Source organism: Erythrolamprus reginae, chromosome 2 (assembly GCF_031021105.1).
Source record: "Erythrolamprus reginae isolate rEryReg1 chromosome 2, rEryReg1.hap1, whole genome shotgun sequence".
NCBI classification, from domain to species: Eukaryota; Metazoa; Chordata; class Lepidosauria; order Squamata; family Dipsadidae; genus Erythrolamprus; species Erythrolamprus reginae.
This window is the reverse complement of record NC_091951.1, coordinates 64,801,252-64,817,818: the sequence shown is the minus strand read 5'-3', so window position 1 is coordinate 64,817,818 and position 16,567 is coordinate 64,801,252. Positions and strand designations below refer to the sequence as shown.

The 16,567-nt window shown below is 40.7% G+C and overlaps 1 pseudogene; it reads right to left on the bottom strand.

Moving 5' to 3' along the window:
* Positions 1-1,011: 1,011 nt before the first annotated feature.
* Positions 1,012-16,567, bottom strand: part of LOC139159405 (contactin-6-like) — a 138,421-nt pseudogene continuing 122,865 nt past the window's right edge.

The following is a 16,567-nucleotide window of genomic DNA, read 5'->3' as shown; positions in this document are numbered from 1 at the left end:
CTTCATCAGGTGTCACCAAGTCAAACTCCTCCCAGACAGATGGACAAAGACGTTTAGCCCCAGTCACCTCGACTGACTCATTGTCAGTCGACTCTGTTTCACAATTGGAGTCGAGGTCCGCTCGGATCCGGGCGATTTTATCAGCGAAAAACGTGTTAAAATCCTCGGCACTACTCTGCAAGGGCTCCCCAACTCCCCTCTGATTAAGAAGGGAGCGGGTTACCCTAAACAGAGCGGCCGGGCGGGATTCCGCTGATGCAATCAAGGCGGCATGATACGCGCATCTTGCCGCCTTGAGCGCCACTTTGTAAGTCTTAATATGAGCTCTTACAAGTGTTCGATCGGATTCGGACTTACTCTTCCTCCATCGCTTCTCCAGACGTCTCTTCTGGCGCTTCAACACCCGGAGCTCCTCGTTGAACCATGGAGCTCTACGGGGTCTAGTGCCGCGGAGAGGTCGCAACGGCGCAATCCGGTCAAGAGCCTCCCCTGCAGCCTTGTTCCAGGCCTCAGCAAGAGACTCTGCCGAACTGTGGACAAGTGTATCTGGAATAACCCCAAGCGCCATCTGGAAGCCTTCTGGATCCATCAGGCGTCTGGGGCGGAACCTCCTAATTGGTTCCGCCTCCCTGCGGGGAAGGATTGGAGCCAGGAAGTTAAGCCGCAGTAGGAAATGATCTGACCACGACAAAGGCAGCACTTCTAAGCCCCTTAATCTCAGATCATTACTCAGTTGCTCAGAGAGGAATATCATATCGGGTGCGTGCCCACCCTCGTGAGTCGGACCCTGAACTACTTGAGTCAGGTCCATGGCTGTCATGGTGGCCATGAACTCCTGTGCCAGTCCAGAGGAACCGCCGAGCGACGGCAGATTGAAGTCCCCCAGGACGATAAGTCCGGGGAACTCCACCGCCAGCCCAGCCAAGGTATGGTCCCTATGTTCACTTAGCTGCCTACTAAGATACTGTCTCACTAACATAGAATATATCCAAAAAAGTCCTTTTCCAGCATTCAAGGTCTACAGTGGTCATTTGAGAGGGAGGGATAGTGAGATGGAGGAGCAGGGAGAGAGAACTCAGTTAACTGGGTTGGAATTCAAATTTCTTCACTGCTGCTTCTATCTCCTCCATCATTTACAGTTTTTATTTCAATGAAGTAATCATCTTCCAAAGGGACTAGCAATTCAGCAGATGTCTTTAAGATATGAGTGATGCTTTGTCAATTTTTCTTATTAAAAAATCTAAATATAAAAAGAGAGAAAGCAGAAGTGGTTATATAGGTTCATTTGTTTATATAGGGTTTCTCATTTATTTTCTATTTATTTTTTAAACTTATAAGAAATCATCTTCAGTTCATGAAACAAACAACAAATTTCAAAGATCCCTGTAGGCTCATTCTGAAAAAAAAAATGCTCTGTTCCTATTGCTTATAAGTGCTCTGTATTGACTCAATGTGGATATAAGGAAATGTTCCCAGTGCCTGCCCATTGTTCTTACAATGGCACATTTATTTGCATTGGCGTTCTAAGTCATGACAAATAAATTGTGGTGACACGAATCACCCAGCACATGTTGAAAGTGTTTGTCTTTTTTTTGTCTTTGTAAGTAAAAACTCTTTCTCTTCCCAGTGACTGTTACACAACATCTTGCTTTCACTCTTTAGATTTTCTCTACATTACACAGATATTTTCCTACTCCTATGGATGCACATGATGTGAATCAGTGTTCCAATAATCACATACTTGGAGCATACTATATTTATATATAAGTGGAAACAAATACCAATAATGAACACCAAAATGAAGTTGGAGAAAATAACATTATTTGCAACATGCTAATTCTCTATTAAGCAATGGAGATATTTTTATGTTTTATTCAAATTCACAAGAGCCATATGTGATCTCGAATGTGTCACAATGTAGTCACCTATTTAGCTCATTAACATCTTTTGCTAATGTGAGCAACAGCATGTGAAAACCTTCTCCAATTATGACATGCTTCGACTGTGTGAATGTCTAACTCCCAGATTTTTTAAAACAATAGTCATGCTAACAAGAGAATTCTAAGAGTTAGACTACACCCCTTAATTTATTAAGGATATTCAGATTTAAGAAGGCTAACTAGTTATGTCCGAGGGGTGCAGTAAAGCGGGATAGCATATTTTCATATATTTGTGAATAATTTTCTGTACAGATATTAACAACAGAAAAGATATTTGCCCCCTTTTAAGTTAGATTCCTCTAAATAATTATGGGGCATGGGTAAACAAGGAACAAAACTTTATGTGAACAGTTTATTCCTACAAAACAGTTGCATTAGTGTTTGACATCTGGGATTAGTTGTATACATTTCCATTATAAAACATTGTCAGCAAAATGAACTCAGGATGCCAGAAGTCTATTGTCTTCGGGCAATAGGGAACAACCAGTGAATATTTCTTTTCTGTTCCTAGTTTGTAATCACTCATAACCTCTGGCATCCAAGCTTTCATGAGCTTGGTTTCTTCTTTATAATTCCTACAATTCTCAGCCAGCATGGGTAGTTCTACCACAAGAGAAACTTGTGAACAATATTTGCATTTTGAAACAGCAGCTTTTTGTCTTATTATTTCATAATAACCGTTTTCTTTGTCCTCACTTTAATATATACTGCTCAAAAAAAATAAAGGGAACACTCAAATAACACATCTTAGATCTGAATGAATGAAATATTCTCATTGAATACTTTGTTCTGTACAAAGTTGAATGTGCACAACAGCATGTGAAATGGATTGTCAATCAGGGTTGCTTACTAAGTGGACAGTTTGATTTCACAGAAGTTTGATTTACTTGGAGTTATAGTGTGTTGTTTAAGTGTTCTCTTTATTTTTTTGAGAAGTATAGATTTTTGCACTGACAAAATGTATTTGTTTGAAGTGTATGGAATGCAAACTAGCCCAGTGTTATTATGTAACTTCATAAATTTCATATTACATGCTCTAAATATTAACATGATTTTATACAGCAAACAACCCTTTAAAAAATAGAAAGATAGAGAGTTGTTTAATTCAAACTATCATTACTGATGTACGTAACATTTACCAGGATCTTCACGACAACCCTACTTTGTAGCCTAAGACATTGGACTCATTTTCCATTGTTTTCATGTGGTCCCAGTTCAAGCATATTTTTGAATTGGTCAGTCGTCAGACTATGTTTGCTGGGTGCTGACTTGGAGCTATGAAAAAAGAGAACATAAATTCATGACATACTTATTTTCAGAAGTGAAAAACGGTTGACAAAATCATCTGAGTTATAGTAAACGAGTCACTGCAGCAGAGGCGGAGTAATGACGCAGACACAAAGCTGGATTTAAAACTGGGTCATTTTTATTAATTAAAATTAATTAATATTTAATTAATTTAATTCAACCTAACATGGACCCACAGAGGTCAACTGAATTACTTCCGGGGTGGAAATGACATCAGAAAAACTTCCGGGGCAACATATGGGCGTAGCTCCATGCTGATCCGGGTGAAGGGGCGGCACCCTCACCTGGATCCCAGCCATGCAATGCATGTGGGAGGTCTCGCTGTCCAACTCCTTTAAGGTGATTGGAATGGGCGAGACCCAAAGGCAGGTTCTCCTCAAATTGCTCAGATCAAATTAAAGGCACCATGAGCCCTTGGAGAGAATCTGCCAATCATCCCCAAGATGCCCAATGGAGAACACACAGTTGCTAAACACCTTCCAATTTCCGCCCCTAACCTGCCAACCCAATGACCAGAGGTAAGCCAATTAGTACTAATCGGGAAGCGAAGCACACCCTAACCATCCATCCCACACCGCAGAGTGGAATAGGCGAAAAAACGGTCACAGAAAATACTGAAACCGCTAAAAATTCCTATTCGGCCCCCTAAGGGTGACCCTAGTAGCACACTGAAAGATAGGGAGGGCAGGCGGGTGTTCGCCTGCTCATTGTCAGGGGCGAAAAGGAAGCCCCAAGCCTGTGCAGCTCCTTATATAGGGCTGGCAGGCTCCACCCCTGGCAACATCATCAGCAGTGGCCGATTACCAGGCATGGCCGGGATCTCACAAAATCTTGCAAGATCCTGGCCACAAAATGGCGGCCATGCGGAAGGTCGCGTCTCCCTGGCCCTGCAGCAAATCCGGGCCTGAGGGTAAGTCGCTGGCCAGGCATTCTTGGAACTCTTTCATTATAATTGTTTTTGCTATGTAAGGTGCTTCTAATGCTATTCAGAACTGGTGACATGTTACTGATATGGAAATTGCATAAAGATATGTGAACTACTGTCATTATTACCCACAATTTGGCATTTTTTTTATTTTAGTATCAACATGTTGGATTTCATTAAGAGATTCACATGCCCTTCAACTTTAAGTATCTATAACAGTGATGGCGAGACTTTTCTTCCTCGGGTCCCAAAAGAGCATGTGTACAGGATATCACACATGTGTGAGTGTCACACTCATAATTCAATGCCTGGGGAAGGCGAAAACAGCTTCCCCTGCTCTCCGAAGGCCCTCTGGAGGCCAGAAATTGCCTGTTTCCCTACTTTTTGTGGCCCCAGTAGGCTCATGTTTCACTCTCCACAGGCTCCAAATGCTTCCCTGGAGCCAGGGGAGGGTAAAAACACCCTCCCCCATCCCTAAGGAGGCTTTTTGGAAGTCAAAACATCCTCCCAGAGCCTCTTTGCGAGCCAAAAATCAGCTGGCTCTCACACATATGAGCTAGAGCAATGCCCAGCAGATATGGCTCTGCGTGTCACTCATCTATACAGTCAAAAGGTATTACTGGAGCTGACCTGTTTTAATGGGGAAAAGTTCACTTTCATTCCTGACTTTTTCTCTTATGGACAGCATTAATTTTTGCTTGGACATGATGGCAAGAGATGATAGCATCTTCTTATTGTCCCAGAAGAATGGGAATAATTAAAAAAACAATCAAGAAGAGAAGCAACCTAGAATTAAGGAGAGACTTTGTAATAGCTAGGACGATTAAACAGTGGAAGAGTTAGCCTTCAGAAGTTGTACAGGTTTCATCACAGGGTTTTTAAAAGAAAAGAAAAGAAATTATGTATAGAGTCTCCTGCTTGGGGAGGAGGTTGAACTAGACCTCCAATTCCCTTCCAGCTCTCTTCTGATTGATAGAATTTGGGCAATTCTCACTATGATTTGGTGAGAATAAATCTATGGATTTATAGGTGGATTAAATCTATGGATTTAACTAGGACTCTTTTAGTGTTAAGAATTTTAAACAAGTATCTCTATAAAGAATTAACTGGCAGAAAAATATGGGGGTTATTTAGTAATCCCTCGTTACTCCACCATCCATTTTTCGCGGATCTGCTACTTCACAGGTTTTTTTCAAAGGGGGCTTATAACCGCTATACCGCGGATAATGAAGGAAAATACAGGAAAACCGTGAAAGATGAATATCCAAAATATTCACGCCAATTACTGTGCCCCCTCCATCCCCATTCCCGGCAGAGGTCTTGTGCCTTAGAATGCTGGAACAGGGATGGTTTGTTTGAGGGGGGGAGGAAACTGCAGCGGCGGCTTCCTTCAGCCTGCGTTTCACGAGGAAGGCTCGTCTTGTCTTGTCTTCCAGGTCGTGGATGTTTCTCAACTCTCTGAAGATCGTACACCACCGCCTGACTAGAGGAAAGCCACTACCACCGCTGTTGACCACTGAGAGAAGCCAGTCTCTCTCAGCGGTCAGCAGTGGTGGGTTGTTAACAATACAGGGAGGGTTTTAAAAGTCCAAATACTTGTTAAATACATTAAATACATTCCTCTACTTCGCCGAAATTTGTTTTTCACAGATGGTCTTGGAACGCATCTCCCACGAAAAATGAGGGATCATTATGCTATTAAGTGTAATCGTGGCACATCTATGAAGTGCTTCCTGCTAATCCATGCAGTGCAAAACTAAGGAGGGAAACAATTTACAATGATTGCAAGCTCTGCCTGTTTTTTCTGTGGTCAATATTTGGAATATAAATTAAGAGGAACTTGTTTATTTATTTATATTGGTATGGTATGTAGGAAATTGTGCCTTCTAGGAATATGTTTGGTACATCAGTGTAGGTAGCAGCAGGAAGTCTCCTACAGATTGTTGTGGTTAGCTCTGTCCCAGCTCCTGCCCCAAGGACTGTGGATGTGGGGGAGACATCTAGCTCCTCCTTGGATTCAGAACAAGAGTTAATGATACAGCCACGCATGCGGAGAGTGATGCATAGGCAACAACAACTGAGAGATTATTATCAAAGAAAATGAGGCCACCTGTGGTTGGGTGGGGCTGTGGTAATTAGTGAGGCTGCTATAAATAGCAGCCTGTGGGTTTGGCCATTGTGGAGGATTATCTGATCGTTGTGTTTCATGACTGCTTTACTGACTGACTTGTTGTGTGCTGATTTTTCCCTGCTTTGAAACTAAACCAGAGCAAAGTGTGTTTCACTTTGTGAAAGAAGGACTTTGAATTGCCTCACAGCTGCAAGCTAAGTATCACAGGACTGATAAGGGACTTGTATAAATTACCAGTTTGTTTGGAGACGAGTGCTCTTTGCTATACCAAAAGAGGGCTTGGTTTAAGTGAATTTTCATTATAAAGAACATTGTTTTGACTTTTCAAACGTGTGTTGTCTGAAATATGTACCTGTGAATTTTGGGGAGGGTTCTACCAGAGAGCCCGACAGAACACAGATGGATGTAACTTGACATGAAATTAGCTCAGACCTGAATGGTTTAATATAATCCTGAAATAGCAACGTCTTCTGAATCTGCCTACTCCCAAACTCTGCATTAATGCTAGTTTTGTTATGCAATTGTGTCTGCCTTTTCTCTGGATCAAGATTAATTTATGCTTAATTTTTATTTAATAATTTGTAGCAACAACTGATTAAATCAAAACAGCATGCTTTTTTGTAAATTTATGGATACTAATATTGTTAGTGTATTTGGAGCTTTTACTACATACATTCCTACGTTCCTAAGTTTAAGCTTTCTGAAAACCTTATAAAATTGGATAAGATAAAATTAGTCAAAATGGCCATTAAAATGATTCCTTTTTGCCCATGTGAAGACTGACCACAAGTTTACAGATGGGAAAAAGAAAGAAAAATAATGTGTATAACTAATTTTGTAAAGAATATTGATCCAAATTAAATAATTTATAATTTGTACGTGCATTCCCCCCCAAGGATAAGGTTGACTGACAAAATAAATATTTCACATTCATGAATCTCATAGTAGATAATTTGGCACAGGATGGCTGCTTGCACATTATTTAAATGAAGAAAATGTAGAATTTTATACAGTTAAACAAAGTTTCATGCAAGATATAGCAGTCACTACCATATATACATTGACTCTGTGTGTGTGTGTGTGCATGCGCATACATACACACATGCAAATGCAGATTTACCTGTTATCTAACTGATATAAAAATAAAATAGATCACACACTGTGACCAATTTATTTTTGTTGATGCCATCCAGCTATAGCCCATGGGTAAACCTCCTGCTTGCCACTTAATAGTAGCTGCAATTGGATGAAAGAGAAGAGATCTTCATCCAGAGCTAGGACAGATAGTTACCCTGTTTAAGCTTAACCTCAGTCAGTACAATCTTACTCTGAAACTCCTATCAATTATTCAAAACTTTCCTCTTTGGATCTGGATAATATTTGCTTCTTCCTTCACATAATTAGCCTTATAACTTCAGTAGTCTCAAATGCCATGCATGGGAAAAAAGGTGGAACACTTGATATAGTATCTTAAATGCAATACATATTTCTTGATTGCTTGGTTATATAACAGCACATTACTCCTCCTGACCGGCTATTAATTGCAGTTGACAAATTACATGAGTTTTCAAGGGAAAAAACCCAAGGAAGTCCAGTAGCCACTTGAACAGCACCTTTGGGGCATCCCTGACCTGGATGACTGAGATCCTCCATAGATGGCGTCGGCGTCGGCGTCGGCGTCGGCATCATCATCATCATCATCATCATCATCATCACTTAATTGATTGATGATTCGCACTTCATTCAAATATCATAGATTTAGCCTTAAAATAAAACTCATTTTTTGACATTTTTCTCCCCACTTTCTATTCTTTCCGTGTGTCAGCTTCAATGGTATCGGGGATGTCATTTTGACAGGGGGAGATTTTCTCATCGACCCGTGCTTGCCAACAACATCCAGAAAATGCTGGGCTTCTGTCCATGGTGCTCATTTGGAAGCTTCAGCAAACCTGCTGGAGCATGCACACACGTTTGCCACTGCCCAGCTGAGAGGCAGTCATTCAATGGCCTACAGGATGCTGGAGCCCTGGGGGTTGTTGGATCTTGGTTTGTGTTTAGTGATGTCACTGATGGGTGGAGTTTTGGGGTGGGATGTGTAAAGGCTTAAAATGGGTGTCACTGGGTGTTTGCTATTGACAATGTACTCATTCATGACAACCGTGAATGGTTGTTAGCTGGTGCCAGAGTCCTGGAATTAGGTTTCTTCTACAGTTTGTTGTGGTCGAGTTTTTCTTTCCATCAGCTGTTCTGCTGGCGTGTGCCAACCGTCCTTAATTACAGGTTAATTAGTCCAAACAGACACACACACAAGATAGAAGGTAAATAAATGTTCTTTATCAACAGAAGAGAAGAAAAAACTCCCTTTTAAACTTCAAAGGAACTTCTTGTAGCAACAAGGCACAGTTGAAATACAATACAAGAACGAAGTCCAATTATTAACTCAGTAACCGTGAAATTGGGTCACAGATACTGTTGTCCAAACAGTGATAAACACTCATAATGAAGTACAGTGGTACCTCTTCTTATGAACGCCTCTTCTAACGAACTTTTCAAGATACGAACCTGGTGTTTAAGATTTTTTTGCCTCTTTTTCCAAACTATTTTCACCTTACAAACCCAAGCAGCTGCTGCTGGAATGAAGGGGTTTCTTTTTTCCCCCTTTTTTGAAGAAAGAAAAGGGAGGGGCAGCTTGGAGGAGTAAAGATTTTGCATGCTTGCAAAGGCACTGAAACGGTGTCTTTTGAAGAAAGAAAAGGGAGGGGCAGCTTGGAGGAGTAAAGATTTTGCATGCTTGCAAAGGCACTGAAACGGTGTCTTTTGAAGAAAGAAAAAGGAGGGGCAGCTTGGAGGAGTAAAGATTTTGCATGCTTGCAAAGGCACTGAAACGGTGTCTTTTGAAGAAAGAAAAGGGAGGGGCGTCCCCCTTTCCTTTCTTCCTTCCCACTCACCCTTTAGCCTAGCCTTGCTTCTTCCACCCGCCCCCTTTAGCTGCTCCTCCCTGCCCTCTGTTTGCCTCCCTTCTAAAGTTTGGGATTTTCCTGAAGGATTTGCTCGCATTATTTGCTTTTACATTGATTCCTATGGGAAACATTGTTTCATCTTATGAACTTTTCACCTTACGAACTTCCTCCTGGAACCAATTAAGTTCATATGATGAGGTACCATTGTATAATCCAAAGTCCAGGAATCCAAACACAGTCTTGAATACAATCAGGAAACAACAATTCACCTTGATGAACGACGATCAGATAATCTTCCACAATGGCCAAGCCAGCATATTGCTATTTTATCAGCAGCTCTAATTACTGGAGCTCCACCCAACCACAGATGGCCTCTCTTATCTCCTGTAATATGTCTTAAGTTGTTCTCTCCTATGCATAGCTCTACGCATGCGTGGGTCTGTCATACGTTCCTCCTCTGAATTCAAAGAAGATAAGGAAGATAAGGAAAATTGATCTCCTCCTGGGCTGTCAGCCAAGCCACCCTCTTCCATCACACCCACACTTCCTTCATAATCATATGCTTCACTAGTTGACTCTATCAGGAGCAAAACAGGCCTGTGACATGTGGATGTTTTCCCCATATCCACATCCACATTCCTTGGGGCAGGAGCTGGGCCAGAGCTAACCGCAACACCATTCCCTCCTGGAAGGACCCTCCCCTGGCTCCAGTGCAAGGGACAAGGCTTCTGTGGAAATTGTTCATGAAAAGCCCGGACAAGGGCGGGAGTGTCAACCAGGGCAGCCTCCACCCATGAACAATTGTCAAGCTCACCCTTTACCCATTGCATAAGATATTGAAAACAATTGTCCATCCAACAGGAGTCCCGGATGGCATGGATCATGACCTTTGCTAAAGGTGGGGGTGGCAAATTCAACCAAGACTAGAAGGGACTGTTGGTGGCTGGTGGCCCAGTTTAACAGTGAGATCCCTCCTAAATTTACACCAGCCAAAGGCCATTTCACTCAGTGGTGGGAATGACGAATGTCTGATGATGAATTGAGTTATTCAATGGTGGTAAGGAGTCAATTGGATGTAATTCAGGAAATGTTTGGGCCAACTGGATTCCAGGGTCTGGGGGTGGGAGAAGAGCCATAGAGCCCCAGATGGAGAAACCTGCACATAGTTCATGCCCCCCTGGGGTTCCCTTTCCTTGTTGCACCACATCTCCCTGGGCCTGTCTGGTCTAGGCTCTAGGACAGGAGTACATTGGATGCCAACAAATGACAAACCAAATTCTAGGGTCTGTTACCAATAAGGACCATCAAAGGAACCTCCCCTCATAATGGCTGGTGTCTGTGATGTGGCAGTTGCTGCAGTGCTGTTGCAAACAAATGAGTGGGGGTATATTACAACCATGCACATACACCTCCCAGAAATTGAATGGCATTGAAGACAAATGGGCAATCTGAGAGAAAGAAGCATTTTCAGTTTGATGGACTTTGCTGTCATGGAGATATTTGTTGAAAGGGAGGGGTTACCATTTGATGTCTGAACTCATCATAAAAACCTGAAAAGCATTCCAGACCCCATGCTGCTATCGCCCAAACAAGATAGGTGGGCATTATCTTTCTGGCGGTTCAACTTCCACCTCAGGTATACGCAGGGTAGGAATTTTCTGGCTGATACCAATATGCTAGTAAACAAGGAGATATACTGTAATTCCAGCAATTATTCCTGTGTTGGTTCCAGACAGATCACCAAAAGTAACACTGTAACCAGAATCTAGCAATGTGTTGATAACAGGTATAACAGATGACATTAAAAAGGCATTGCTGATCGACCAATGGTACTAATCAAATTGTCATAGAGATGGCACCAAGATTCTGCAGTTGTCTGCAAAAATGAACCTGCAAAACAGCTTTTTATCAAGACCATTAACCACATATCCAGAAACAACACCAGTTTCAACAAACTCAGATCCAGACCAGACCTTTCGCTACTTCAAAGCATCTGCTCATGTGAACTAAGGGCGTAACTAAAGAGACGCCTTAACCTGGGTGAAACTAACTTATACATCGACTTTCACACAGAATGCATTAAATCTAGGACCCACAATCCTCCCTACATCTTTCAGCCTAACATCTCTCATCAACCAGCCTACTTCTTCCAACCGACCAGCTCACAACAACAAATCGACATCTTACCAACCAGAAACTATGGCATCTCAGGATCCCTCCACAGCTGGATTACTGCATTCCTATCAAATAGGCAACAAGTGGTCAAAATAGGAAGCTCCTATCCACACCCGTCCCTGTTAAAAGTGGTGTTCCCCAAGGTAGTGTACTGGGACCTACGCTCTTCATTCTCTACATCAATGACCTTTGCGATCTCATCACAAGCAATTGTGTTCTTTTTGCAGATGATGTAAAACTGTTCAACACCACTGGAAACACAACTACTCTACAAAAAGACCTAGACTCAATTTCTGACTGGTCCAACATGGTAACTCCAAATCTCAACCAGCAAATGCTCTTTCCTACACATCAGCAAAAAGAATCAGAACTTCAAATACAAACTGAATAAACAAATTATCACAGATAATCCCCACTCAGTCAAGGACCTTGGAATGCTAATAACTAAAGATCTAAGTGCCAAAGCCCACTGCAACAACATCGCCAAGAAGGCCTCAAGAGTTGTTAATCTAATCCTACATAGCTTCTGCTCTGGAAATCTCACACTACTTACCAGAGCTTACAAAATATTCGCCAGACCCATCCTAGAATACAGCTCAACTGTTTGGAACCCATACCACATTTCTGACATTAATACCCTTGAAAATGTCCAAAGATACTTCACCAGAAGAACCCTTCACTCCTCTACCCAAAACAGAATTCCCTACGAAACTAGACTTACAATCCTAGGTCTTGAAAGCTTAGAACTACGATGCCTTAAACATGATCTAAGTATTGCCCACAAGATCATATGCTGCAATGTCCTGCCTATCAGCTTCAACCACAACAAGACAAGAGCACACAACATATTCAAGCTTAATATTAACCGCTCCAAACTTGACTGTAAAAAACATGACTTTAGTAATCGAGTTGTTAAAGCGTGGAACTCATTACTGGACTCCATAGCATCATTCCCTAACCACCAACATTTTACCCTTAGACTATCCATGTTTGACCTCCCCAGATTCCCAAGAGGTCAGTAAGGGGCGTACATAAGCGCACTAGAGTGCCTTCCGTCCCTTGTCCTATAGTCTCTCCTATATCTCGTATTTCTTCTCTATTATATCCTCTATAACCTTCATTGTGTATTATTGTGTATTGGACAAAATAAATAAATAAATTAAAAATGGATTGGTTTGGAAGGGTTGTAAAATATATGTCCCAGGTGCTGTCCGACTTGAGGAGTTATGTCAGTGTCATGATGTCTTGACAGTAGAACATTTTGGGTTCTTTAAAACATAACATTTAGTAAACCATCAATTTTGGTGGCTGCAGCTAAAAAAGGATGTTGAAGATTATGTCCATAGTTGCATGATGTGCACTACAATGAAGAAACTCTCCAGGTAAACCTGCTGGTTGTTTGCAGCCTGTGTCATCTCTGGGGAAACAATGGGAGGGGATTGCCATGAAGTTTATTGTAGAATTGCCTACTAGCAGAGCCAACACAGTGATATGAACAGTTATTGACTTGTTTTCAAAGCAAACCCATTTTATACCTACCCAGACTGTTGGGGCAATAGGCTGACTCTTTGAAGCGCTTAGAGAGGGTTATGAAGTGGTGCATAAATCTAAGTACTATTGCTATTGCTATTGAACCACACCCAGAAGCAAACTGAAAACCAATGTAGTTTGTTACATGAGCATATCCAAGCATCTCCATTACTGGCATAATGCTGCATCCTGGACCTGTTGAATCTTCTTGATGGTCTTCAAGGGAAGCCCCATCTATAGCATATATTAGGAGTCCAACCTTGAAATAATTATGACATAAATGACTGCTTGCCTAAATAGCCCTCTGATCCAGAAAAGGGGTCAAATGGTTCACCAGATGAATGTGCAAATGTCTTCCTGGCCAAAGCTGTTAGCTGCTTATCAAGTAGAGCTCTGAGTTTAGAAAAAAAAAACCTTTTTTTGTACCAGCCTTGAATGAGGAAGTGCTATCCTATCCAAAGTAAAACATGGAGATTTTGAAGGTTTATGTTATACCAGTGAAAGCCAATATGAATTCATTAATGCTTTGAAAGAGTCTGGCAAGTATTGCCCCAAAGCCAGTTGAAATGAATGCATTTAAGCACACCTAATTCCTTCATAGATGGTGAATTTCTTATACTTGCTTATAATGAAATAGCAACAGTCATTTTCTCCTGTTTATCAATAATAAAATAAGTGCATGCCCAAAGGCCAAAGCTCTGATTCTTTTTCTTAATCTTATTATTGTTGGACGCTGAAATTTCAAATGTTGGAATCACACTTTAAACTCAAGAAATTCCAGCGGTAAATGTGATCAAGCCTTCAATATGGCAAAATGACTATTTCCTTTTTTTTATTTGTTTACAATTGTTATTTCTAATCCCACATTATACAGTATATGGAACTAAGTGTAAATATAAACACTAAGGTGTTGATTTATTTTGTTTTATGTGAATTAGAAAATATGCAACCAAGGCATCTGCAGAATATAATGGTCTTGGTCGCAATGAAGAAATGAGTTTTATGACACAGACTCCTCTCTCTCCCCCCCTCTCTCTCCCCTCCCTCTCTCTCAACATCTTAATATAAATATAAAAATGGGTGGAGCTTGCTTCATGATTAGGGGTAGGCTTCAAAAATTTCAGCAACAGGTTCACTGCCTGGTTGTTGGATGGGTGTGGCCATGATGGATGTGATCTAGTTGGCCTCCTGCTCCATGAGGGTGGTAGTGGTATTTTCACATTCCTCAGGCTCCAGAGGCTTTCTTTGAGTTTTTGAGAGTGCAAAAACTGCCTCCCCTGAGCTCTAGAGGCCCTCTGGAGGCTGGAAATGGGCTCACAAAGGCCTGTTTTCCCCCCTGCCCAAGCCTCTGCTTGGGCCCTGCACTTATTTTGCATCCAAAATGGGCCCTGTGGAGACTCCCGGGGGGGGGGGGAGGCAGGGCAGGGGGGGGCAGCTAGGGGTGGGATTTGGAGGTTCTCCAAACTGGCCATAATGTTAGTTACAGCTTCTCACAAACCCACTAGAACCCTCCCCTGAATGATGTCACACACTGTTAGTTTCATAATTTGCCCTTCCCCAGGGACACACCTTTATTCTCCTTGCTATACTGCCCTATTGTAAACTTGTGGTCAGGAAATAGATGCCCAAGACACAGATGAATAGAACAGACAAGAAAGTTTCCTTCAAAAATAATAATAATTCATGAAATACAATTGAAAATTCATGAAACACAAGCATAATCTGGAAGAAAAGAACCTACTGTTGATTTTAATCATTTATGGTAATTAGGAATCCATGTAATAGCGTGCTTTTCAAATAATGTTTTGGTTGTTGTTATACTAGATGGCAAAGTTCTGTATTTATTGGGAGTCAAATGCACTTGTTCTTTTCATTCATTAGTAAATGAAGATACTCACATAGTTGTTTTGTAGTTACATTTATTGGAACACTGGATAGACCAGTGTAAGCCCTCACTGTGGCAAATACTCAAGATTGGTAAAGTTTTTTGCTGTAACATTGCCATTGACTCTTATTTTCCCAGTCATTGATTCTTTGGAATTATCCATCCAATAGCAGACCTAAAGTTTAATAACAGAATTTTTCTTCCTCAATTATGACAACAAAATTGTCAAAAATAAAGTTTCAGAAGAATCAAATACTTTTATGAAAACATATCACATATTAAGTGTAAATTATGTGTAAGCACAGCATTTTTTTTATTTTTTAGATCCCCATATTTGAAATTGTTTTTATCTGGGCAGTTATAATTAAATAGCTACTAACTCAGACCTTTTCTGAATTCTAACAAATGTTGGATGAGGACTACATGATAATCTGTGAACTGCATTAGCTATTCTAACAACAAAGTCATTTTCAAAGTGTGGATTATTCACACAATGTAGGAGGTAGCAGCCAAGTTGGCAGAGCACCACCTTTGAAAGAACTAAAAATAAAGATTTGATGGGGAGTGGAAAATCCTCACAGACATAAGAAGATCTCAAAATACAACTGAGGTTTCACCTGACTTATTGACCCTGAAATAGCAGTTCATTGTGGCTGAGGAAAATAACAGAAAATGATTCTTTATAGCTTTATAGGTATCTACATAAATTATGCCTTTAGTGAGATGTAGCAGGTTGAGCTATAGTTACTACTTCCTTACCTGTTCTCCTTCCCCTGTTAAGTACAGGGTCAGCTTGTTAAGCTAACAGTTATAATATTGGCATTTCTCATATGTAAGAGAGTACTGTGATATATTTCAAGGAATAGGACAGTGTTTTCACATGTTGAAAGCTACCTGCATTTGCAGCCTTGTTATTTTGTCTCCTTAATCAGTTGTACAGTGATTCATCCCATGTTCATATTATCTTTAATCAATCTTCTACATATGATCTATGTAAATTTACAAACTTTGGTTTTTGCTTTTTGATATGCAAGAAACCAATATATTTCCTCCCTCCCTCCTTCCCATCTATCTATCCTTTTTTTTTGGGGGGGGGGGAGGGAAACAACAATATATATTTTAAAATAGTATTCTACCTATAACAAGATAATGAAATGGAAACTACTTAAGTTGAGGAAAGGATCAGTTGTCAAAAGTGAAACCTAGATGATGAAATAACACACTAGAGCAAGAACAAAGACATGTAAAACTAGTGAAGAGTCAAGGTTATTTTAGAGAAAATAGCAGATGGGTACAGATGGGAAGCATATATTTTGGCTAAGAATATATAGGTTTTCAACAACAACACCTCATAGCCAAGAATCTTTCCAGGATGTCTGATCCATACAAGAGGGTTCCAAGAGACTTCCATTTGAAAGGATGAGAAGTTTTGTACTGGAATGTCAGTTGGTGCTATCTGAGGCTCTATGAAAAAGCAGAAGCACAGCAAACCTTGTTACTTAATATTTAGCAGACTATTCCTAACACATTGGGAACATAATTGTATAGTTGCTAAACTGAAAGACAGTAGAAACTTCATCATACTGTAGATATCCTGAAATAAGAAGATTTATAATCTTATCCATAAGATTTATGACTTAATTGAAAAGTTTTCTGTGTATTAAGTATTAAACCACTGCATCATGTGCATATTGAATCAGTTGTATTACTGGG